The 25,559-nt window shown below is 38.4% G+C and overlaps 1 protein-coding gene across 1 annotated transcript in view; it reads left to right on the top strand.

Moving 5' to 3' along the window:
• Window positions 1-25,559, top strand: part of LOC146646511 (leucine-rich repeat and fibronectin type-III domain-containing protein 2) — a 138,593-nt gene that overhangs the window by 73,573 nt on the left and 39,461 nt on the right. Inside the window, exon 2 of the mRNA XM_085391127.1 lies at window positions 7,693-7,811. The gene's annotated coding sequence lies outside the window, so the exon portion shown is untranslated. The remainder of the gene's footprint in view (window positions 1-7,692; window positions 7,812-25,559) is intronic.

The following is a 25,559-nucleotide window of genomic DNA, read 5'->3' as shown; positions in this document are numbered from 1 at the left end:
CATAAATTTGACAGGACTTAACCTTAATTATTCCCTGTTTTTATTAATGGACAACAAATGGCCTTTCAGTTAATAAGCTTTTGCTGTTAATAAAAATGCCTTGACGTTAATTAAAAATCTGTCTCGATGACAAATGTATGCATTCGTCATCTGTGTGAAAGGCATTCAAACAGCCTAGTTTATTTTAAACAAGCTCTGTTTTAAAAGCGGTTGTCAAGTGATGCTTTTAGGGTACAAGCTATCAGACATATAATTCACTGAGTACATTTCAATACCTTAGGCATGTTCTGTAAACCGTAAAATGCAAGAGTCAAAACAACACCATAGTGCCGTTTTCACCGAGTGGTTGTTTGCCAAAAAGAAAAAGAAACAAAAGAGACTGCATGCCACGAGCAGAGGTTAGAAAGAGAGATCCCATGTATTCATACTGTATGGGCTGACCTTTGAAAATGCCAGCCTTTGTCGTCAAGGAATGACCCTCTGGCAAAGGAGAGCAGTTTCACTGCTGCAGTGCCTACATGCATAATGTGTCCATCAGCTCGGACCCGTGTTCTTTTACTGAGAACTTGGTGTGAAGGAAATGTTTAAAATGAATGAGTCAGTTGGTGTTTTTGTATGCAAATGAATAGCAGTTAGTGTAAACAGGGTAGATAATGCACAGGACAGGAGATGAAATGAGCTTGTTTTGGGAGTTCATTTTGGGTCTAATACATTTTAACATTTACAGTACACTGAGTTTAATAGACGCAAGTGCATTTTAACCTGACAGCAAAAATGAAAACAGGAGCTGGAGGTGCAGCGTCTTTATAAAAGCCTCCTCTCAATGCTCTTCCTAAACACATTTTACAACAAGAAAGAATTTTGGATTTTAAAACATGTCATTGCTTTTTGCATACATCTTGTGTACAGCACTGGAGGGCCAGTTTACACAGGCGATTACTATATGCAGCTTTATCATAGCTCTTCCATGCAAATGAGACCACAATCTCATTTCTGCATCAGCCTGTTGGGATGTTAAACTGTGTGCAATGCACTGTATTACACTTTCCTTCCCACCATTTCACACCATGTACACAGACTGTGTAAAAGAAATGGAATTTAAAGCCTTTTGTGTTTGAGTCTTTCTTAAAAAAACAAAACAAGATATCACAAGTTAAAAACTGAATGCACCTAATGCTCTGAATTAGCTTTCATGTGTTGGATTCTAATTGAACCATATGCTTTTTAATGTTGCATTCAACATTAAGCTTGTAACTGAGACCATAAATGAGGAATATGATTACTATGCAACAAACCAAGTGAGCTGCAAGATCACCATCACTGTCATAGAGTTCTGTTCAACAGGCTTAATGTATTTGCTGCACATATTATGTGCAGTATATGGTATTAACATATAATAAACATATAGGGATAGGATATAGTAGTTACATTTGTAAAGCTTGGGTAAAAATATTGGTATTATGAGATCAGAGCAGACAGGCCTACTTTACATTAAAGTTACTCCATCCTGCTGTTATTTGAAAATCCATGTTTGATTATTCCTCTGCCAAGGGGGAGGAATTGAGAGGAAAAAAAAAAAAAGTACAAAGCTGCATTCCCTGAGATCTGCTAGCATGGTGGGTTATGGGCAAAAATGAGCCTCTATAAAATCGGGTGCAGCTTTGGATCACTGTCTTCAAAAATTCCAAAATAGGCTATTGGCCTTTGCAGAAGATGTGCTCTCCACATAGGCTTCTAGTTAATTTTATACATTTTCTTCACTAATTTGTTGTGACCACTCTCCATCCCCCACACAAGCTGCTTCACAACACAACTCTCCACATATCCTCACTCGGTATTCTCCTGAGAGGTCAAGCAGCAAGACTGGTTTCAACAGTTAAGCATGTATATAATGAATAAATGGTTGCTGGTTGGAGCCAAGGTAGCATTAATTCCTTTCAAGCTGATTTTGCTCAAATACATGAATTATGAACCAAAAGGCCCTCTGTGGCAAACAACAATTTGTGTGCTGCAAAGCTAAAGATAGCACCAACAGCAGGTCAAGCTAATCTCCCCTGCACTGAGCCTACAGTGTTGTAAAACCACAGTAGGTTCAATGAAGAGGTGGTTCAGAGAGCTTATTTAAATGTAATGTAAGACTGAACGCATGCCCATACAGTATGAAAGACGTGAGGCAAGTGATGCATATATTAATAATGTATGGCACAGTTGGGGTGCTGGCAATGACAAAATAGCTATTTAAATGGGTGAGACAATGTGCTAGCTTGCATGCTGGGATATGAATGTATGAAGTTGAGAGGTAGCAAAGCATTGCAAAATGTTTGTTTGGTAACTTTTTCTAAAGGTTCACTCATTCTCAACTCTACCATACATCTCTCATGTTTTCATGATTTAGTTGAATGGAAGGATTTGTTTGTTGTTGTTTTTTTCAGGACTGTGTGCCGTAAAGTAAAAATGACTTTCTGTTATGGAAAATAATCTTCAGGCCTACTTTTGAGTCTAGACATATTGTTCGTATAAGAGTTTAAGGTGACTTTAGAGGAGTGTTACGTCTTTGAAGACACAATTTATTAGCATTCATAGGTACAACCCCGCCATCCACCCCTGCCCTTCTCCCAGCGCTTGGATCAAAACGATGCCAACAGCAGGGCAGAGGGACGTGTGTGGCATTCTTTTTGACTTCACATCTATGAGAGACCTCATTTGCAGCTCAGGTGTCATGTGCAAATTCTTTCAAAGAGGTAAAGTCATGGAATACTCAGCTTATCTGCAACGCTTTGATGACAAGCCTCTTTGCAAGAGATTGGGTGTGATTTGAAAGATCAATACATCAGGAATAAGGAGAATGCACGTAGATGTGCATATGCTTGACCTTGTTTTGTAAAAGACAAAACAAGGTCAATAGAAACTTCCAGGACTTCCTCTCTCCTCAAATGTTGGCTTGTACAACAGATTTGTGATGTGGATGCACATCTGTGGTTGACAGTGAAAACTCTTTATTCAAGTAATTTCTTGAATATTATTTAGTATTTCTCATTTCTTATTAAAGTATTATCCATCCATTTTGATCATTTGGCATAAATGACCATGCATAATGACTGATGAAAGTAATTTTGAATCAGATGTTCTCAGGATGAGCTCTTGCCTTTCCTAATGCATCTGATATTTATTTGCTTGCATGCAGCTTGTTTTATACACTCAACAAAAATATAAACGCAACACCTTTGTTACTGCTCCCATTCCCCATGGGATGGTCGTAGAGACCTAAAATTCATTCCAGATACACAATATAACCATCCCTCCCAAACAGTGGTCACAAATCAGTCCAAATGTGTGGTAGTGGGCACATCTGCTATATTGAGATAATCCATCCCACCTCACAGGTGTGCCACATCAGGATGCTGATCTGACATCATGAGTAGTGCACAGGTGTACCTCAGACTGCCCACAACAAAAGGCCACCCTGGAATGTGCAGTTTTGTCTCACAGCAAAATGCCACAGATGCCACAAGCAATGAGGGAGCGTGCAATTGGCATGCTGACAGCAGGAATGTAAACCAGATCTGTCGCCCGTGCATTGAATGTTCATTTCTCAACCATAAGCCGTCTCCACAGGCGTTTCAGAGAATATGGCAGCACATCCAACCGGCCTCACAACCGCAGACCTCGTGTAACCACACCAGCCCAGGACCTCCACATCCAGCAGGTTCACCTCCAAGATCGTCTGAGACCAGCCACCCAGACAGCTGCTGGAACAATTGGTTTGCACAACCAAACAATTTCTGCACAAACTGTCAGAAACCGTCTCAGGGACGCTCAACTGCATGCCCGTCGTCCTCATCGGGGTCTTGACCTGACTCCAGCTCGTCGCTGTAACAGACTTGTGTGGGCAAATGCTCACATTCGATGGCGTCTGGCACGTTGGAGAGGTGTGCGCTTCACGGATGAATCATGGTTCACATTGTTCAGGGCAGATGGCAGCTGAGAATGTCCCAGTTCTTGCATGGCCAGCATACTCACCGGACATGTCACCCATTGAGCATGTTCGGGATGTGCTTGACCGGCGTATACGACACCGTGTACCAGTTCCCACGAATATCCAACAACCTCGCACAGCCATTGAAGTGGAGTGGACCAACATTCCACAGGCCACAATTGACAATCTGATAGACTCCATGCGACGATGTGTTGCACTGCATGAGGCAAATGGTGGTCACACCAGATACTGACCGGTTCTGGGTCCCCAGACCCCCAATAGCGCAAAAAACTGCACATTCCAGGGTGGCCTTTTGTTGTGGGCAGTCTGAGGTACACCTGTGCACTACTCATGATGTCAGATCAGCATCCTGATGTGGCACACCTGTGAGGTGGGATGGATTATCTCAATATAGCAGATGTGCCCACTACCACACATTTGGACTGATTTGTGACCACTGTTTGGGAGGGATGGTTATATTGTGTATCTGGAATGAATTTTAGGTCTCTACGTCCATCCCATGGGGAATGGGAGCAGTAACAAAGGTGTTGCGTTTATATTTTTGTTGAGTGTATGAAGGAAGGGACCACCACAGCAGAGGTATTGTACCACTCTAGCAATTTTTAGGTGCTGAGAAATAAAAAGGAAAAGTAAGGAAAAGAATATTATTTTTTCAGTGTGCCATGTTTCACTCTCTTACATCAACCATAATCCAGAGTGACAGCTGTTGATGACCTACGCCACATGTATGCCAACAGCAGCGCCTCAATTATACAGCATGAAATTGTAACTGTCTGAATTCCAGTTGAACTTTTACAACTCCATGCCTGTTTGCACTTGAACAATGTTAAGCCCACCACGAGCCAGTGTGGGCACTTGGGCTGCCGTAGGTGGGTTTACGCAGAGATGGAGAACACTGCTTGCAGGCTCTGGAATCTCATTAAGTATATTGTTTTGCCAGAATGAAAGCAGAGGTGTACTTGGCAACACCTAACCGCTTCAACCAAGGGAGTCAGGAAATCTCTGTGGCTTAGTAACATCTCTCATTGCAGAAAGAGCTTGTCAATGGGATTTTGGGAGGATATGCTGCTGCCTGTCACCGTGACAGAGGCAGAACTCACTTGACACAACAACATAACACTTTGCCTCTAAAGGAAAAGTTTGTTTTCTCTTTTTTTCACTGATTGTAGTTTTTATTAGGAATTGCAGCTTAACATTCCCATGAATTTGTTGTTTCCTAATGAACAATGCGGCCGTGGTCGTTGATTAGTTAGCTTGAAAGGTTAATTTATATTTTGCATGGCAAATATTGTCTCAAACATTAATTTCCAGCTAGTAGGAAAAAAGTGAGAAATTGACGTTTACCTGTGCTTATGTGTATAAACTTCTTAATTGCTACAAGATACACGTTACAGCAATTATTGTTGTGTGTGTTCTTGTGTTCTTAGTTGTATTGAATTCAGCAAACATTTCCACTGTGAGGCAGATTCCAGTCACTGGAATAAACAATGATTGCATAAACGTGGAAATGATTACTTAGGCCTTTCTTACTTTGGACAAATCAAGATTGTATCCAGATTGATTTTAGAAAGGCCTATACACTAAAAAGCAACATGAAATCACATTTTGCACATTTGATCCAAACCACGTTTGGTGGTTAGGTGGTTTGAAATGTGATTACAATTGGATTTGTTCAGATGTGTCTCACTGTGGACACTTGAGATGCACAAATCGCATTTAAAATGAGCTTTTGCACCACTCACTCATAACAGTGGTGTCAAATCTACAATGACAGATGTGCTGAGAAAATCCATGCAGCTATGCACCAAACATTATGGAGAACATATTGATGGGTTTGTGTACAGGTTTGGTGATGTTTGGAAATACAAATCTCACCTGATTACTCTCAGTCTGTGTCTACAATCTGGAAAGAAACCCCAACATTTTCTGAAAGAGTTTCAGTATTCTTAAGTCAACATTCAGACACTGTGCATGGAGAAAGATTCCAAAATTGCAATGCCTATCAATGAGTTTTCTTAAAAAGCATATTGGCTTAACATGAGTTATCATTAAATAGATCATAGTTTATGACTGAATGGAACACAGATGATCTGAATTTATAGAGACCCAGATTATTTGGGATGGAGGCAGAAATTGGCTCACCGTTAGAGTGAGTGGGGACATGTATCATCCCTACAGCACTGAAAAAGTGATCATTTGAAAAACTTGATGCGAAAATGTGTCAGAAACAGTGTCCACAGTCTAGATGGACCATGACATAGAGGTGAAGAAATGTAATCAGTTGCGCTCTGTTTATCTGTGCCAAGGATGAGGACCCCACTTCAGTGTCCCCATTCTGAGCAGCAGGTGACGTCTTAGATCTTGAAATCCAACTTTATTTCCTCTTTTCCCATATTGACAGTGTTTGTAGATATATTAAAGTATCTTTATTCATTTGAATTAAGCCAAAACAATTAATTTACTATTGGTACATGTGTAATAGTTTTACATTGCAGCACAATGAGCCATTAGCTTGAGTGACACTGACAAAGTCATTAGAAGTACTTTCTCCTGCTAAGAATGATCAGAAAACTGCAGACTGTGTACTCTGCAGATTGTCTAGGGTATCCATTTCTGGTTTCTAATAAAAATACTTTCACTTCTTTTCATTTGGAGAAACATAAAAAAAAATGTGAACAGACTAAAAAGTATCAACATGGCTACACTGAGTTGAGAATATATTTGTTTTCCATAATTTTATGTGAGCAAACCATTTAAAGAAGCTTCACATCTCTGGAGCTACTGGCAGCTTTTAATGGAGATACTGTAAAGAATGGCTATTTTCAGAGATCAAGCCATCTGCTTTTTTGTTATGCTCGACTACTGCGACACAGTGCTTATTATCCAGTATCGAAGTGACACTATTTAATTTGGTGTGTCTTGTCCGCTGCCATAAGATTGCGGCTCCTTCTGGTTCATCCAGTGAGATTTGGCAAAGACGGGTGCTTGAAAGATGCAGATCTTTAGAGGAGCCTTGTTTTTGCAGAGACGCATTATTCTACAAGAACAGTAGAAATTGTAATGGGACTTCAAAATTGCTTTTTGTTTGTGCACCTCACCTGATGCAGCCTGAAGCCAGAACACACAGTTTTTGCCTAAATAAACACTCTGAAACCAGCTTGTGTCTACCTTTCTCTCCCTCACTTTCGGTGCTTTTATCTGCTCTCATTAGGATGAGAAGCTGCAGTGGGCTCTGGGAGGACATGTGCTATGACATGGTCACAGAATTTTAATGAGGAGATTTATTAAGAGCTGTATTATTCCACCATTCACATTTCCTCCCTTTATGAAGCTAAGAGATTTGGTCAGGGAGGCCTCTTCCGAAACATCTTGGACCTGAGTCAGCCTCTGTTTGACCTTTTTAGATACATCTTTATATGTTTCCCCTTAACTGTGAAGACTGAAAAAAATCCACTTTGAGTGATGTAATCATCAAATCGGAAAGCAAAAGGTGTTTTTTTTTTTTCTTTTTTTCTGCCCCTCCTACACTCTAAAGTGCACTTTCAATATAACCGTGTGCTTTTGGCACCAGATACCAAAACTGTTGCTTAATTCAGCATTTTTATTATTTTACTGTTGTTGTTTTTAGTATGACCAGATGGACATAACTTCCTATTTCTAACAGTGGGGTTTTTGTTGTGCACCTTCTGTTTTAGGTCACCTAACAGACTCAACAGATGTGATTGAGAACCACATAGAAGAGTGGTTGTATGAATAAAGATGAATCAATATGAGTTTGGATACCTGACCTGACCACACAACAGATGCTTTTACTGTGAGTACAAATATAATACACAAGAAAGTATAGTCATTCAAGCTATAGTGGTAGAGTCTAACTTGTTAGTTTACTTAAGTTCTGTACTTAAAGTAGGAAGAGAATATTTCCCCACCACAACCACACGTTGCCAACAAAAATTTACTTTTGAACCCTGCCAACTCTCAGAGCTCTGCATCAAATTAATCCTTCTTTGAGGTTCACTTTTGCTTTGCATTCAGTTTCTATTAATCTCCCTCGTAGCCTCTTCCAACATGTTTATTTTTTTATTTTTTTGTATAGGCAGAATTTCTTCAGTTATTCATATTTTCCACCATTTCTTTGAAAATACTTAAAAACAGAATGTTAACTGAGCTTTGATTTTCCCAGGAGGTGCAAATTGATGATAGAGTTTCTGGGGTGCTTCAGTGTTTTAATTTCAACAAAAAATGGAGTTGTAAAAGTTCAACTGGAAAAGAAAGAAACAAAAAAAAACCCTTTCATTTTGTGCATCATTTTGTCATGTTAAACACTTTGACACTCCAATGTGCCAAAGCAATAATAATATCAAGACCCCTTTAGCTCATGTTACAGAAATGACTATGTGAGCAACTCCTAACAGTTTCACAGTTACATTGTATATGTGTCCATGCACAAATACAGGCTTAAAGCACCAGACTTGCTTGTGGTTCTCTAAGGATGGAATTTATGTAGAGGCTAAATTGGCACTAAATACCACATGATGACCTTCAATGACCTGTCAATTCAATTGTATTTATATCACACCAAGTCATAATAACAACCACCTCAAGCTGCTTTATATTGTAAGGTAAAGACCCTAGAATAATACAGAGAAAATGCCAACAATCACACGATCCCAGGACAAAAGGCATACTGTGGAAGAGAGCCAGACATGAATATTAGCTAATGATTACATGCAAAGCTTCCATTGCAAACTAGTTCATGTATTTATTAATTCTAGGTTGGACTATTGTAATTCATTATTATTAAGCTGTGCTATAAGCTCCTCGAAAAGCCTTCAGTTGATCCAGAACACTGCAGGGACTAGAAAGAGCAAGTATATTTCTCCCATATTAGCTTCACTTCATTGTCTCCATGTTTAATTGAGATTCCAATTTAAATCTTTCCTCACGTACAAGGTCCTAAAGAATCAGGCCCCACATCTTATCTTAAAACATCTTATCCTCACAGTATCTTAACAGACCACTTTGCTCTTAGACTGCAGTCTTACTTATGGTTGCTAAGGTATGCTTCTTCCTGCTCCTTTTTGAACATGAACGTTATTTGGAGTTGTGGTTGCTCGTTTTCCTTTTGTTTTGCTTTGTTCATTTGTCTCTTTTAATTCTATTTTGTTGTACTTTTTCAACATGTTCAAAATGAAGATTCAATCAATCAATCAATAAGGTATCTAAACATAGAATGGGAGATAGAGCCCCTCTACTATGGAACCAGCTCCCAGTTTCACTCCTCGTGTGTTTAAGCACTACTGTATTTAATCATTAGTAATTATTAAACTCTGTCTGTCTATGCCACGGTCTGTATTTTGCCCCGTCTCTCTGTTCTCTTCTCTTTTCCCTCACTCAACCAATTAGGGCAGCTTGCTGCCCCTCTCTTTGCCTGCTTTTACCGATGGTTTTCTTCTTGTTAAAAGGGAATTGCGTGATTGTCTGGGTTTCTTTCTAATATTGTAAGGTCTTTAGCTTACAATATAAAGTGCCTTGAGGGAATTGTTGTTGTTAATTTGACCTATATCATTAAAGTAAAACCATATCTGCTGAAATCCATATTTGTTCATCTTTTCTGTCAAGCACAGATTCACACATTCTTCTTTCTGGCTGTTGAAGCAATTTGAATAATTTTCTTTGACAGTAAACATTCACTTTTTTTTTTTTTTTTTTTTTTTTTTTTTAGCTCATCAGCTAGCTCATCAGTGACAGCTGTAATTCTTGGCTGTTTGACATGATGTCTCCTAGTTTCTTTTTTTTTCATTGCCAAAGATGTTTGGAGACTCTTTGAATTTCTTCTCACTCATTATGGATGGATGTATTTCCACCATGGCAGCACGGTTGTACACTAGCTGTCTGTTTGTCATAAAATAATCTATAGCGTCTTATAATTTGGAGAATTAAGGGGACAAATAACAATAATAACAAATTTTCCAAATAAGGTATTACCCCTTTTTTCACTACAAAAGCATTCTATTTGCTAGACCTTTACACTATACTGTAGGTGACAAGAAACCTTTGGTGCTGGGGGGTTGGTTTTCAGGGCAGTAAGTGTTGACCAATTCACATCCATAGTAGGTCTTGGACTGGTTGCACTGATTTATTTTTAAGGTTTGTGGTGTTGATTAGATTTACTGACTGAATTTGTACCTTTATACTAGCTTTAGTGGCTACAGGTTGGAAATCAGCCATATAGCTCACGTACCATCTGCTTATATCTTGTTGATCTCAGTTGGCTAAATCCACAAAGAGCAGTGAATATTGTAGTAGCTGGAGCTCACAAAACAAATTATCAGGTGACTTGCTTCCCCACGCTGCACTGCTAGGGTGCAGGGGTCATGTAGTACTAAATCTCTTACTCCAATATTTAGACGTTTGTAAAGGAAAACAGTGTATTCGCAGTACAGGGCACTCCACCACATGCTCAATGAATCAGGAAGCAGCACATATCCTGCATAAAGTAAGAAAGCCACAGTTTCAAAACAAGCTTGACGAGGGAGAAGCAGTAAACACTAACCTACTGCAGTAACATACAGTGTTTGTTCAATTTCTCCTGATTTGTCAGAGTAACCTGGTTACTTCTGCATATGTAAAGGGTAGATTTGCTAGGTGGCTTTTGTGCTTTTGTTTCTGGTGTAGCTGTAACACATTGTGTCTCAAATGTGTGTGATGTATTTTTCAGATAGATGAACGAGGTCCCGGGTTCCATTTCTCTTCTCATAACTGAAAATGACAGGAGGACACAGGTTAGATATTTAATCTGCTGCCCCATTCGGTTTTGCGGGAAGAATTTGCCAACTCTTGAAGGCAGAACCATTAGGAAGGTTATGATGGTGAAAAAATAAATATTACTGAGACAAAAAGAAAGACAAGAAATAGACCAATGGATGGGGATATGCTTTTGTTGCTGTTTTGTTTAATGCAGCTAAAGTGTGCTTACTGAACACTTTAAAAAGTAATACCTTTTTGACTGAATATTCAGGTATTAATCCAATCACCAATATATGATGTGATGGAGGGGGAATGTTGTGTGTGTGTGTGGGTGTGAAATGGTTTTTGGGGGCTTTTTTAGTTTTATCAGAATGGTGGGGATCCCATAGCAAACAGCTGGTCTGCAGATTGCAGCTCCTTGTTGATGAATAAGTTCAGAGGAGAGTGGCCAGATTAAGTGGGGTAGAAAGGATACCATGACCCAAATAACCACAATTGTGACGAGTGCACAGAAAGCACCTTAGCCTTTGCCGGACCCTTCTTTCATTCACAACATCCACCATGATAATCAAACATATCATAAATCAAAAGTAATTTTAGACAGGTTTCAGTTCAGTGGATGTCAGGGACCTCACCAGTTGGCAGGTCTGAATTTGAATGTGGTAAAATGTTAGCTTGGCAGCATGAATGTGAAGCACTTTTTAAATAAGCATGAATAGTTAGCATCACATAATCTTAAAGGGAGGTTTCCAAAACATCAGAGTCCACGACTCCAAGGAATGAAAGCTATTTTCAGAGCAAAGGCAGGCCTGACCTAGTATGGGATGACTGCTTATATTGAAGCGATTGTTGGTATAATTCTCTCTCTCTGGTGCTCAGTGTATATTTTGTGAGGGTTTTTTTTTTTATAATCCATAGCATTTCAGTAAATCTTCTTTTCATTTCTCATAATGTTTAAGATCAATAGGTTATCATGTCTTTTTAGACCTCAGAGATAGAAATCATATAAATCCCCCTGCTGAGTCCATGCGGAGCTCTTCCCGGGTCAGCCCTGTGTGGATGTTGAACTGCTATCAGGCATCTGTCAGGGATTGACCGTGTGCAGATTGTGCTTGCTAACTTAAAAACACAGAGCATATGTGTGCAGCTCTATTTTCCCGATAAGTCAGTCACCCAATATCTTTCTTAGAGATTATTTCCTATGATGTTGAAAAGGCTGAGCAATATGTCAAAAGGTATGAGACTATACAGGAGCTTCAAGAGTCAGAAATGTAACTGGCAGTAATAACAGAAATAAACACAGCTTTTTTTTTTTTTTTTTTTTTTTTTGCCTGTCCCGTTTGGCTCTTTTGCCATCAGAATTGTTGTCTAAAGGCAAAGAAAGATGCCCAACGGATTTACTTTACCAAATTGATCATCCCAGCCTTGCCGTAATGGTCCATTTGATTCACCTTTTATTGTTTATTTTATTTTCACTTACTGAATACGGGACAGACTTGACTGGGGGAAAGAAGGGGAGAAAGAAAGAGGGAAAGAGAAACAGCTGAGAAGAGGGACGGGGGAGAAGGGCAAAAGACAAAAACCAACAGAATGAGCAGAAAAAAAATGCATATATCAATCACCTGGGTCACCTGCTGAGAAAGAAAAAAGAAAACAAGCAGAAGAGAACAAAAGTAATAGAATAAACAACATCACAATGATATATGGGAATATGACAGTAAATACTAAATATTAAACATTATTGTGCAGCACATAAGATCAACAGAACACAGTGTGCTTTGAGGTAGGAGCCAAAAAGGGTGTAGTTTGTGGGTGTGATCACCCGTGTGTACACCTGTGAGCATGGACGCGCTTGTTTTTTGTTTTTTTTTAAAGGTTCCTTCATGTAATGAATGAAAATAAACACAGCTTTAATGTAACTTCAATATAAAAAAAAAATTAATATCTTCAGATGTTAAAAGGTTGTGCTGGGCAGCCAGAAATGAAAAGGAAAAAAAAAACCACTGTATAATAGATAAGAACTATCCTCCATTTTATAGAATGAAAAATGAACAAACATACAGCTGACTCGGTTTTCTGTGAAATGTAATAAAAGTAAAGCAAGCATAAATACACTATTTAAATGAACTAGCCTAAAAAGATTAGCTGTCATACATTAAAGCGTTTCCATACCAAGGCTTCAAATACTGACATCCTATCAAATACTGCTTGCTTTGCACAAATAAGTCCAAAGGATTCCTTTATCTAGTCAATTGAAGCCTTGATGTGCTAGCTACAGATAAGGGTCTTCTGTCAGTGAGTAACAAAGGCCAAAGGTAGCCAAACATATGAACAGTTTTGGAACAGAAGTTCACAGTATAGAGAATTATACTGCATAGTGTTCACTCCTACCAGTAGGAGAAAACTGAACCTTTTCATTCCCTTAAGAAAAATGTCAAATTTTCTTTTCTCCAAAATGTGACATTTACCCAGTCTTCTAAAAACCATCCTGTCACAAGCCCTCAGCCAGCATTTGTACTGCTTACATTGCAATGATGTGATGATATGAATCACTTCTACAGGAAAAACACTCAGCAAAGCCCCCAAGCATTCTGATTTACAAAGTTGGATTAGAGTCTTAAGCTATCTCCCCAAACTCTTCCCCTCCATTCTTGTTCTATCATTTTCTCTTTCTGGGAGAAAATTGGCATCATTTACTGCTGTCACCGCGGAGCTCATTGTCCCCCATTATCCCAGGGACAAAGCTACCGTGACATTGAGTTAATCCGTGCTTGTTTCAATTTAGCTTTCGGGGGGAGAAAACAGATAAAGAGTTCAGGTAAGGAGGCACCATACCCCAGGCATAACAGAAGAACTGAGCTGATTTCTATAAGACCGTCATGGACATGTTTGTTTTTCTGTAAGTTGTTTTTTTTTTGCTTGGTTGTTTGTTTTTTTGACTTCAAATTGCTTCATACTTACTGTACAGTATAGAGTAACAAGACAGATCAACTAAAACTAATCTTTTAGACAATAAAAGGAAAAAAGGTGTTGTGGCGCATCAGTTGGCCTCACCACAAAAGGTGAAGCACAAAACAGTGCTACTGAAGTTAGGCAGAAGCTTTAGGAAAAACTGGCAGTCCTATTTATACTGTTCTGCTCTTCCACTGAAATGTAAACCATCATCAGTAAAGCTCACTGTCTTAGATAAAGCTCTTTCCAGGAGTCTAATTATAGCAAGTCCAATAAGCTGAATTGTGAACCTAGAGAAAGCTTACCTAATTATATCCACAGTATTTACCTAAGAGACCAGAATTAGTGTTGAGAGAGTCAGAAAGTTGATCCAAATAGGTCTGCCAAGTAAATGGCTTTACTTGGCAGACCTATATTTCTCTTCTCATTCCAAAATGTGGCATGTGTTGTTTTATTTTTAGGTTTAGCTTTTGGACAGTCTGTGGTTGCTGACTGGGCTTCGTTTCAGTTCAGCTCAGTTAATATAGGTCAGATCAGTAAGGTACGTTTTATATTTTATATTGAAGTCCAACAATCCTCTATGAACAAGCATTTGGCAACAGTGGGGATGAAGAACTCCCTTTTAGTGGAATGAAACCTCCCCCATAGCTAGACTCAAGGAGGCAACTATCTGCTGCAGCTGGCCAGAGTGAATGGACAGGAAAGACAGAAAAGAAGAGCTGTTTATTTGAGATACTAGTTCTGGAGCTAGCCATATGGAGACACATGGAGAAATATTCATTCACTTAAGACAGCATATTGTCCTCCAGTGACATACCTTCTGTAATTTCTTCAGAGAAATGGGAAACAGAGTAAGCTAGCCTTATTTAAAACCTAAAAATACCCTTCCCAATATCTATATATCTATATATAGCCTATATCAAAATATAAAAGTGAAATTTAAAACAATAAAATAAACCATCATTTTAAGACTTCATCATGTATTATGACTAGAATTTAGAATTATTAAGAATAACTGTTTATAAGGGTGCTTTGTTTTAAGTTTCAAAATAAGTTATTTTTAGCACCCTTAGAGTAGTAAACTGTACTGTAATATTTTCCTGAAAAAAAAAATTTGCTTAATGTACCGTTTATTGTGACTCCAGCTGAATATTGTAAATGCCTTTGAGGCAAATCAATATTACCAGGAAGTTTCTATACACTTATAGTATAATACAGCATTGTCCTGAGGTACATTAGTCCTGAGTCACACTCTCTTGCTTGAGACTACCCCATAACTCATCTGAGCAAAATCAAGACAAGCATCACATCCCGCTATTTATCATAAATTCAATGTAAAGGATTTAAACTGTAGAGTGATATTGCAGAAAATCCAGGAGACTGGAGACTCTGGAGAAGCACAGAGACTAGTGCGATCGTGGCTCAAGAGTTGGGAGTTTGCCTTGTAATCGGAAGGTTGCCGGTTCGAGCCCCGGCTTGGACAGTCTCAGTCGTTATGTCCTTGGGCAAGACACTTCACCCGTTGCCTACTGGTGGTGGTCAGAGGTGGCACCAATGTGCGGCAGCCTCGCCTCTGTCAGTGCGCCCCAGGGTGGCTGTGGCTACAATGTAGCTTGCCATCACCAGTGTGTGAATGGGTGGATGACTGGATATGTAAAGCGCTTTGGGGTCCTTAGGGACTAGTAAAGCGCTATATAAATACAGGCCATTTACCATTTAGTGGCATCATTGAGCAGTAACTTCAGATGATTAATTTAGACGTGGTTTAATAGTTATATGTTGTGTGGTGTGGTTTCTGGTGTTTATGTGGCTGAGGGCAATGTTAGCAACTGGTTAGGTCAAGCTAGTGGTCATTCTCAGGGTAGTTGTTAACATTTTGGTAACTGTCCAGTACAAAGGATAGCTGAACTGTGTTATTCTAGAAAACTAAAAAACAAAGCAAAGGAACTAAATCTTTGGTACGTAGATGAGGACATGCAGATTGAACCTGTTAAAAATAATTTTATAACATAATTATACTTCTATAACATATCATTACACTTCAGTTTTTGAAATGTTTCACTATAGATCACGCTGCTTTGTAATTTTTACAGTAAAAACATTGCTGTCGTAGAATATTACAGGCGTACTACAAAATTAATTTCAAGCTGGCAAATCTAATAGCCAATAGTTTGAATTCCTCTGAGAAACAGAGTTTGCAACATTGCTATTAAGAATGTTACCTCGAATAGTGATTCTCAAATACTGAGTGCTGGTCTGCAAATGTGTTATCGGATGGGAGCTAACACCTCTCCACCCCCACCATCCCCGGTCCATTATCTTTAATCATAACATGAGCTTAGGCAGACAACCGAGTGTGGTACAGTAGACTGTGGATGCATTTATGTGTTAAATATAGTGTTTGACACACAGTGCACTCATAGACGCCAGCAAATTTAATTTAACAGAGCAATGTTTCAATCTAACAGATATCTGTCCAGCATTGTCATCTTGTCAGCTTCACTTTGAAAATGAATTTTGTTGTCTATCCCAGGAGTTTGTCTTGATGTATCCTGCTCTTTATTTTCTTTATTTGGTCCAGCATTCAAATATTCTTTTGGAAAGATATATATTTGTCTGATATTTTATGTGTTTTTCATCTTTTGACATTTCCACAGAGGCCTGTTCAGTCCTCTACACAGCAGTATTAGACAGCTTTGGTCTGTTTGGCCCAGCCTGAGAATACACTGGCTCTCAATCAAACAAATCACCACCACCTGAGTGATGGATGTTCTGTTTATTGTTTGTGCTCTTCTTTGAATTTTTATTTGAAAATTCCTGACAATGATTTTTGTTGAGTTCACATTTTAAGGAGCTACTTATGAAGTTTGTGTGAACCTTTTGTCTGGCCTTTGGCTTTACTTCAATTTGTGGTACAGCACCTGTGCAAGGTGCTTGTACAATGAGCATAATATGACCCATATATTAGGTTCATTGTGTCAGCCCCCCTTTTGACTCTAGAGATGTTGCCAGGAACAAAGGGAAAGCTGCAGGCATGGTGTTATATGGTACTGTGCAAAAATCCAGAGTCACCACTCATTTCTTCATAATTTTCTTCAGGAAAATTGGTAATAGGAGCAGAGTTTGTTTGAATATGTGCAAATATACATTGACTGTTTGATCCTTTGAATTTCCCCTTTCTGTATTATGCTTGAATGGCTCACAGGACACACTGGTGAGCGGCTTAACAAAATAAACGAACAAGCAAAAAAGGAAAATAGTCAGGTATTGAAAATGAGTGAGGAAGCAGCCATTGTCCAAAGAAATCTTTGAAAAACCTTCAGAAAGCCTGGAGAACTATTGCTCGAAACTAACTGTTAATAAATTAAAAGAAAGTCTCCTTGGAAGTAAAATATGACGAAATGAGAAGCTCGTGAGCCACAAATACTATATAGGTTTGTTGCAGACTGTTTCCCACTTTGATCCTACATTGTACATAATCATCAAATAATATCACAACATTTTGCTTTAAAACAGTAAACCTGGTGTTTTAAGATAAAATATACCTTCCCCTACCTAAAACTACTAAAGTTATTAAACCAAAATGAAGGGCAAAATATTTATTTCTGTATGACCTAAAGTCCATGCTATATGTTTTCTTTTAGTAGGTCATTCAGGTTGGCTCAGGCTATAATGTCTGCTTAAGACGCTTTGAATACTTTGAATGACTAAATCTTCTCAGAAACCCTGTATTAAGTATGGGAACAGAGCCATATGACCCTACTATAGTTCATCAAGTAACCCTGTAGGTTATGCCTACCTCACAAAGCTTCTAGTAACACCTGTATCCCATGTAAGCTTATGTGACCTTCATTGTGACATTTTCTAATCTGAGGGTCAATTATTAAGCAGATATTCAACATGTAAGAGCAGTATTTTTACCAATCACACATTAGATCAGAAACTGATGGTTAGTTATCATGCTTGTAATTTCTTAACCCATTGACAATACTCAGAGTTATAGTTCTATAATAAAAGACACCTCATATTACAGGAACTATAACCTAAAACAAAATTCTTTTTTATTAATATACATCTTGTTTCTAATCTGGCTAATGTAGAACTTTTATAGAACATGAAAAGAAATAAATCATAAATCCTTTTTCAGCAAAAACCTTTTTTTCGCAACATTTTTGTCGATAAATGGCAGTCATTCATACCCGTGTGCTGTAGCAGGTAACAGTGAAGTATCAAAGTGCCTCTTTTAATTTGAATTTAACTTAAAATTACTTTAAAGTGCTCTAAGGTCACAATGTCTATGTAAAATCAACCTTGAAAATTTGCAGCCAGGAGAAGAAATGGCAAATTTGCTGAACCTGGGAATGGCCTTCCTATTCTGTCCCATCCCAGCAGGAAATCAAAAAGACGATAGCAAGTTAATATCAACTTGCGATCTATTGATTGATTGCACAATCTGGCCTATTCTGTTGGTCTCAGAGTTTCCTGGTAGCTGAGGTGAGCCCGTCCTCTACCTGACAAACTGCTACTCCTTCAGCTGTCCAGTTCTCACCACTACCCGACTCATCACCCCTCTTAAAGCTGCACACAAGAGCGCTATCACGATTCACTAATCCTGCTCATTAAGTCAGGCCCCTGGGCTCTCATTACTGTACATCTATTCCCACATGCCTTGTATCAGACTTCTAGCTTTCATCTTTGGCAGCATGTGCAGATGACATGAATTTGCCATGTGCAATATAGTATGTGTGTCAGGATTTTGATGTCTCTGTCAGCTGCAGGACCAGATAACATGGGAAAAGGCAGCTACTCTCACTTCATTTTGGTGGTGAAGGGAAAATTGCTTGGATTGCACTCATGCTGCTTGTTACAGACTCTCTGTGAGCTTCTATCAACGTTACTTTTTATACTATAAAGCTGGCCTTTAGCACACACTGTATTCACCTACGTTGGAGCTAAAGTGTTTTCTTTTGGACTCTGATATTCCTCTTTGAGTTGCAGGGATAGTTATAATGTTATGTGTGTATTTGCTGTTTGATACTGCACATTAAGCCTCCGGGCAGCATCCATCTTGCATTTATTGCTGTTATTCTTTGTGTTTTATCTTATTGCGCTATACCAAATTCACCCTGAAGTTCTGAGAGCACAAAAACAAATATACTTTTCATAGGCTGAAAAATTGAGTTTCCTTGACTTAATGCAATTCTGCCTGCTCTTCAGCTTGTGTAAAGGTTGTGGCAGAGTGGCAAGTGCTCGAGGGATCTATATTAACCTCCCTTTGAAGTTACCCATACAGCCCGTGAGCTCTTTGGATTTCCTTATTAAAAGCCTTTCTGATTCATCTCGGAAACAACTGAGACCAATCGGGAGCACCGTCGTCAGAGTCCAACCTGCATCTGAAAATCCTGGTGATGCATCATGCCCATCCAATCGCATAAAGCCCTTTGACAAACGGTGCTAAAATGCCAGTGACAGGCAGCAGGAGATGGGCTTGAAGAATGAACATCATCCGCTCTCAGACTGAATCACAAAGTTGAGAAGCTTTGGCTTTCCGTCAAAAAATATGCACAGGCTGATGAGGTGTTCTATTTATAAATGACTGGTAGTAAGGATTTTTTCTAATCCCAGAGGGGGAAGAGAATAGATGTGAAATACTGTACCAGAGGAGTTAAGTGTATGACAAGGTATTACGATGAAAAACCAGGGGTTGTCTAGGTGATAACAGCTAATTATGACTCAGCAGTTTTCTTTATATCCTCCACAGAATGGAGCACAAGTTGTCATTTAAAACTGTGTAACTCTAGCAAATTGTTGGTACATGGGACATTTTGTTACACAATTTACTCTTTTATTTAAATATTATGTGTCTAGATGGGTGGGCTCCAGCACCCATGTGACCCTAATAAGGATAAGCGGATAAATGGATGGAGTCTACATGTGAAATTTTTTGATCTGGTTAAAAAAAGGTAAAGTCAACATAATATTTAATAGCAATAAGTGAGTAAAAATGGTTTCCAGTGTGTTTCACTGCTGCAACTGATTGCTGCATTTGACATATGGCAGGAAAAACAACATAAAAGTCACAAATGATTCCCAACATATGGGTACCAGCAAGAGTGAAAGGGATCATTTACAGAATTGTAGTGAAACCAGCTGTGACATGGGTTGTGGAGAATAACTTAATTGTTTCTCATACTCTCATAAGGAAGTATCTTTAAAGAAACCTTCATTTTCATTCTTTGTCTAATTTATATGTCATCACTCAATGTACGCAATATATTTTTTCACTCTTTCTATATGTTTTGTGGCCTGTTTGCAACAGTTCAGTTGAGCTCAGGCTGTTTTGGCTCCTATCTGTTCAAGGCCCCAATGAGCCCATTCTGTTCTGATTAGTCAGCTTCCAAAAACTGATTTCTGCTGATTCAAGAGACCATTAAAAATATTGTGCATAAATAGTAGATCCAGACCACCTAGGTGCGTTTCATGTGTCATGAACAAGTATCTCTCTATAGTTATTTTATCACAGTCTGATTTTGTTTTTCGGTCTAATTATATTTTAGACAGCTTTTGCAATACAAGTAAATGCACCGTTACTACCCCATTAAAAAAATGAAAACTACCAAAGCTGAACCTCAATCTAGACCGCATCAACTGCAAAGTGAGGTATTTATTCATTAAAATAGCTTTCAAAAAGTGGCCCATCTACCACAGTAGGGAATGCATGTTTTCTACAAACAGTCACATAATTTTAAATTCCCATCTGTTGTTATTGCAGTAAAACTGATTTCACAGAACTGATTTGAATCCTGGCAGGTTTGGTTATGCACAAAAACCAGGTTGTTATTAAAAGAAAGGACATACTGTAAGTGGAGTATCTGCACAAGCCTGCACACTGATTTTTAGTTGTTTCAAGTGAAGCTCCTGTGATTGTCAAGAAATCTGTCCAAAGTTGTCCAAACTCATAGATTCTGAATTTTCTATTGCTCTACTCTGGTCCACATTATCACAAAACAACCATCGGAAGAAGTTATAGACAAGCAACAGATCTAAAATTTTCTTTCCATTTTTGTAAAATATACAAAGGGTTGTACTCTTCAAACATGCACATCTAAAGTCTTTGACACTAGAAGTCAGGCTATCAGGAGCCAAACAGACTCCTAAATTGACCACATGCTCAGAGTGGCAATTATAGACGTTTTAATTTGCCAATTTAGCAGCAGGCAGGCTCTCAAAATGTGTTTTCCCTCCCCAGTGCTTCATTGAAAGCTATAAAATAAAAACACGGAAAGTTGCTTAAAATAAATCAGCACCTTTACAACTAATGTAATGGAGCAAATATGCATGTAAATCTGGGCTGGGTAGATTAATTAGAAACATACTAGGAAAAGATTACAATCAAAAATACGATCAAATGGCTGATTTCTCTCTTTAATGAATAATCAAGAAGGAATGTTTATGTTGCTTAGTGAAAATAATATAGCAATCATGGCCTTATTAACTCACTGGCAAATCCATTCATCCATCCATGATGGGGGTAGGGGGTGTGGGGTGGAGTGGGGTTACTGGAAACTATCCTGTTGTTTAGACTGTGGGAGGAAGTTGGAGTACCTGGAAAGAACCCAAGCAAATGTAGGAAGAACATGCAAACTTCACACATCAGAACTGTGAGACAACAGAAGTAGATTCATAAAGTAAAACAAAACAGTCCTAAATCAACCAAAATCTTCATATTTTAGATTCCACAAAAAATCCACAGTGCACGTCAATGTTAGACTTGCTGTTTGATGGTTAGCATTTTAAAAAGAATGTGCTTCATGTGTCCTCTCCAAGCATTTTTTTCAGTCAAGAGTTTATTAGCAAAAAGTGTGATTAAACTGTCTGTGCTCATTAAAGTTGTTTACAATGTCACGAGTATATGTATCTACAGTAGATATGTGTATCTTGCCCAAACACAGGAAAAAAATGAAGGTCAAAAAGACAAATGTTTTAAATTAATAAATATTCTTAGTGTCAGGGAGACAAAGGGTGGAGGCGGTGGTCCTCATTTCTATTCAAGATGGGTGTGCAGAGGAAACTTGGCCAGTTTAAAGTTGAAACCTTGAAGCGTTACCTAATGATCTGAGTCACCTTCACTCCATTTAAATAAACTATATCAATACATATTGAAAAGGGAAGATTGTGTTAGCCTGTTTAAGTTGCTTTGCTGGCTCTTTTCATCTTCTTTTCAAGCTCTTTTGGTTAACGATCCTGGCACCTGCCAATATAAATTAGGACTGCTTTTCACATTTTGAAGCTGTGGATCTGTATTGAGATACCTTTCAGGAGGGAATAAATCCTGTGAGCCATTATAGGCAAAAGAACAAAGTATTTAGCTGAATTGAGGATGTTTTTGGGAGCACTGTTGTCCTGACAGTAGTTGTTGTCATGCCAAAATGACTGAATCAATTTGTGGCATAAGGCCACTTTTGCCCCAGGGATGTTTCTTTTTTTCCTTTTTTTTCAATTTTACACTTCATTTCATTTTTACATTAAACATTAGATATTACTGTCTGCTCAGTGTCTGAATGGCACCAAAGTAACATTACCTGGGGGTAGAAAGATGCACTATACTCATGACAGCCACCAGCCAATATCACAGAGGGATGCATTTTAAACTTAACCTGGCTCGCTGCTGGACAACACATCCACCAACCTCCAAGGAAAAAAAAAAAAAAAAAACTCCAGATGGCCAATCTGACTGTGTCATCCAAACTGGAGTAAACATGCTCATACTTCTCCATGCCTAGACGTCAGGGATATATAACATAGTTTGAAGTTATAAGCAGGCCAAAGAACTTCTTAGCCCACTTTTAGAGTTATTACAGTAAAATAATGAAAGTTGCAGAAGAAACATTTAAATAATAAGCTCACATTATGGGTTAAATACATGTTGATACCCAACCAACCATGGCTTTATCAACCAACCGTCCCTGGCAAAAAGTAAAAGAAATAAAAAAATAACTATAATGGATGGAGTAGACTTTTAAAAAAGTGTAATACTTTTATTCATTTGTTGAGTTGGTTGAAATGTGGTGACTCTGAAGGCCAGGGCCAAGTTACAAACTGTTCTCAATTTATGAAGTGGGGTATGGAAACATACACACCTATCACCCACAAAGTGCCAATATAGTAAACTCCAGTACGTATCTGTTGCTTTATAGACAATTGTATGTTGTAATAATAATAGTAATCGTGATAATAATAATATAGGGTTGACACAAAATCATAAGACACACTTTATTCACCTAATGACGCACCAGTGTATGTATGGATGCCATTTGGAAATCACTTCACTGTAGATTTTGCAGTCGTGCTTGGACAGAAAGGCCCTAAAAATAACCGATTACAGAAAAATTGTCAGCTCTATGACAAGTTAAATCAACGAGAGGCTTTAAGATTGCAGTGGAATAGATTAAGTCACCATTATGATCAATTAATGACAGTGGAACAAAAATTACTCCCTTCTGGTTTTGTTCTGTCTGCATTCGTATCATATACAGAATGAAGTAAAGTCTTTGAATGAAATCAATAGGTAGGCACCCAAGAAATGATCAAATCATCAGTTCATAGTATTTGGAATTTGTATGGAAATTTGTTAGAACTGGTGTATGAGTTATGACCAAAATGTATTTTTTGAGATGCCGGTGACCTTTGACCTTCCCACTCTTAAGTGAATTACGGAGGCCAAATTGTAAATAATTTAAAATATTTTTTGCAGTGTATTTATTTTTATGAATATGATACTGTCGGGCAATCCGAAAACATAATTATTTAGGTCATGGCTGCTGCTATTGTGTAGGTATACACATTTCAAGGTCTTGCTTGAAGGATTCAACACAAGATCCTTGTATGTGTGCTCAAAAGCAGACAAATACCACTCAGTACACATCCCTCACCTGCCTTGCAATTTTCTTCTGTCTGTTATCTCCAGTGCTTTCAGTGTAATGACGAGTGTGTGTGTTCTGAAGCTTTGAAGCTCTTTAAACTGCACTGGCTGGATGAGTGGTCACAGATATGGAGGGGAAACCACACGGACTGCATAATGACAGTGTGTGTGTTTCGATAAACCCTTTTCTCACGGGCACTAGAACCACCCTGGCAGAAAATGTGATTACACTTCTCAGCCGGAGGTGCAGTGTAGCATGTTGTTGCGGGGGGTTTACCTGGCTTGTCATTGAGACCCATGTTTGTCTCTTACCTCAACCCACTAACATCTTTGTGACGCGTGTAAGTCCGAGGCAGATTGCGGAGGAAGAATTTATGTGTGTGTTTTTTTTTCCTCTGTTGTTTTTTCTTTTTTTTTAAGTTGAACGTGAGTCAGTTAATAATGACTGAATGATGCGTAATGTGGATGACAGGATGACAGCATGTGTTGTAGCCTCACTGGTGTAAACTGACTATTAAGTTAAAGTGAACTGAAATATGAGTGAATGAAGAAACCAACATGCTGTGGTCACAAAGTGGGTTTTTAGTTTGAGCCAGAATGGTAAAAGCCTGCCAGCTCCCAACAGCTCTCGTGACTGAAACACACTTTCCTGAAAAAGAGAAAATGAATAACTCACTTACAGTGTGCCAGAGTAGACATAGTAGATGTATGATAGCTGATATTTAAAGTCTTTCTTTTCTTTTCTTTTTTTTAATGCTTTACATTAATGGTTGAAGATATCCTTTTAGCAAGCCCAACATCTGAAAGCCCATAGCTTTGCCTTTGATGTTTAGGGATAATGCTGGTGTTTCTCTTGTCAACGAATGTTATGAAAAGATCAATAATGCCTTAGTTCCTCTCTTGATATTTTACCAGTGGCTTTTAGTTCCTACTGAAAAACATATCTTTCAAAATGAACCACAAATATACAGTTTCCTCATGTGAAATGGTCAAGTACAGAGCACAAGACACTGTTCTGCAATTAAAATAAGTGGAAGTCTTAGCTTGAAGCACATACTGAAAAAATGGGGTGGGAATGTAAGAATATCCATTTAACTGCCATTGCAATTACTTGGAAAGAACCCCAGTGAGAAGCTGAACGTTAAAAACAAATCCAGAGCTAACCAATGCCTGCTAGAGGAATAAAACTGAAACCTACTTGCAAGTATTTTGGTCATGTCCCCAAGGTGATGATGTTGTGAGCTGAAATCTTGTTTTCATAATGCTTTTTAATATAAATAATATTTGGGGGAGGGTGGAAGAGTGGTGCAGTTTTCACTCCTGTTGTCTCACAGCAAAAGCGCTTCTAGTTTGACTTGTTGGCTGGGTCAGGCCTTTCTCTGTAGAGTTTGCATGTTCTACATGTGCCTGTGTGGACTCTCTCAAGGTCTTTTGGCTTATAGGTAACATACATTTCACAAGGGAATAAACAAGCAAACTTTGTCCGTTTTACTTGTAGTCTTGTAGTACTATTTCATTTTGTCTTATTTCTTAATATTTACTTGGTTACTCTAATAGTAAAATGATAGAGTAATTGTAGGAGGTAACAGGTAAGAGACACAGCTGATAAATCTGGAATTACAGTAAGTCTAAAAGTATGTTTCTCCGTCCCTATTTTGAATAATATATTTCTTAGCCACTGGCCTTGATAATAACATGAATAAACCCTTCAAACGAATCATAAAACATCTTAATTTGGATATACTTGGTAAAACTTTCCACTGTACATTCTGTCATTTTTGTCAGGCACTGGTTTGGGACACCGTGTGTTTCCAGGTTTCAAGCATGAATGCCAATCAGTGAGCCACATCTGGAGTTTGAAGCGAACAGAACATTTCATTAAAATCTTCATCAGTCTCTGTTTTGTTCTCATGTTATTTTCTTCCAGACGGCAATCTG

Source organism: Rhamphochromis longiceps, linkage group LG19, assembly GCF_057381845.1.
Source record: "Rhamphochromis longiceps isolate RC_006_pf linkage group LG19, R_longiceps_female_GT1.1, whole genome shotgun sequence".
Classification (NCBI taxonomy): Eukaryota; Metazoa; Chordata; class Actinopteri; order Cichliformes; family Cichlidae; genus Rhamphochromis; species Rhamphochromis longiceps.
This window is presented reverse-complemented; position numbering and strand designations above follow the sequence as displayed.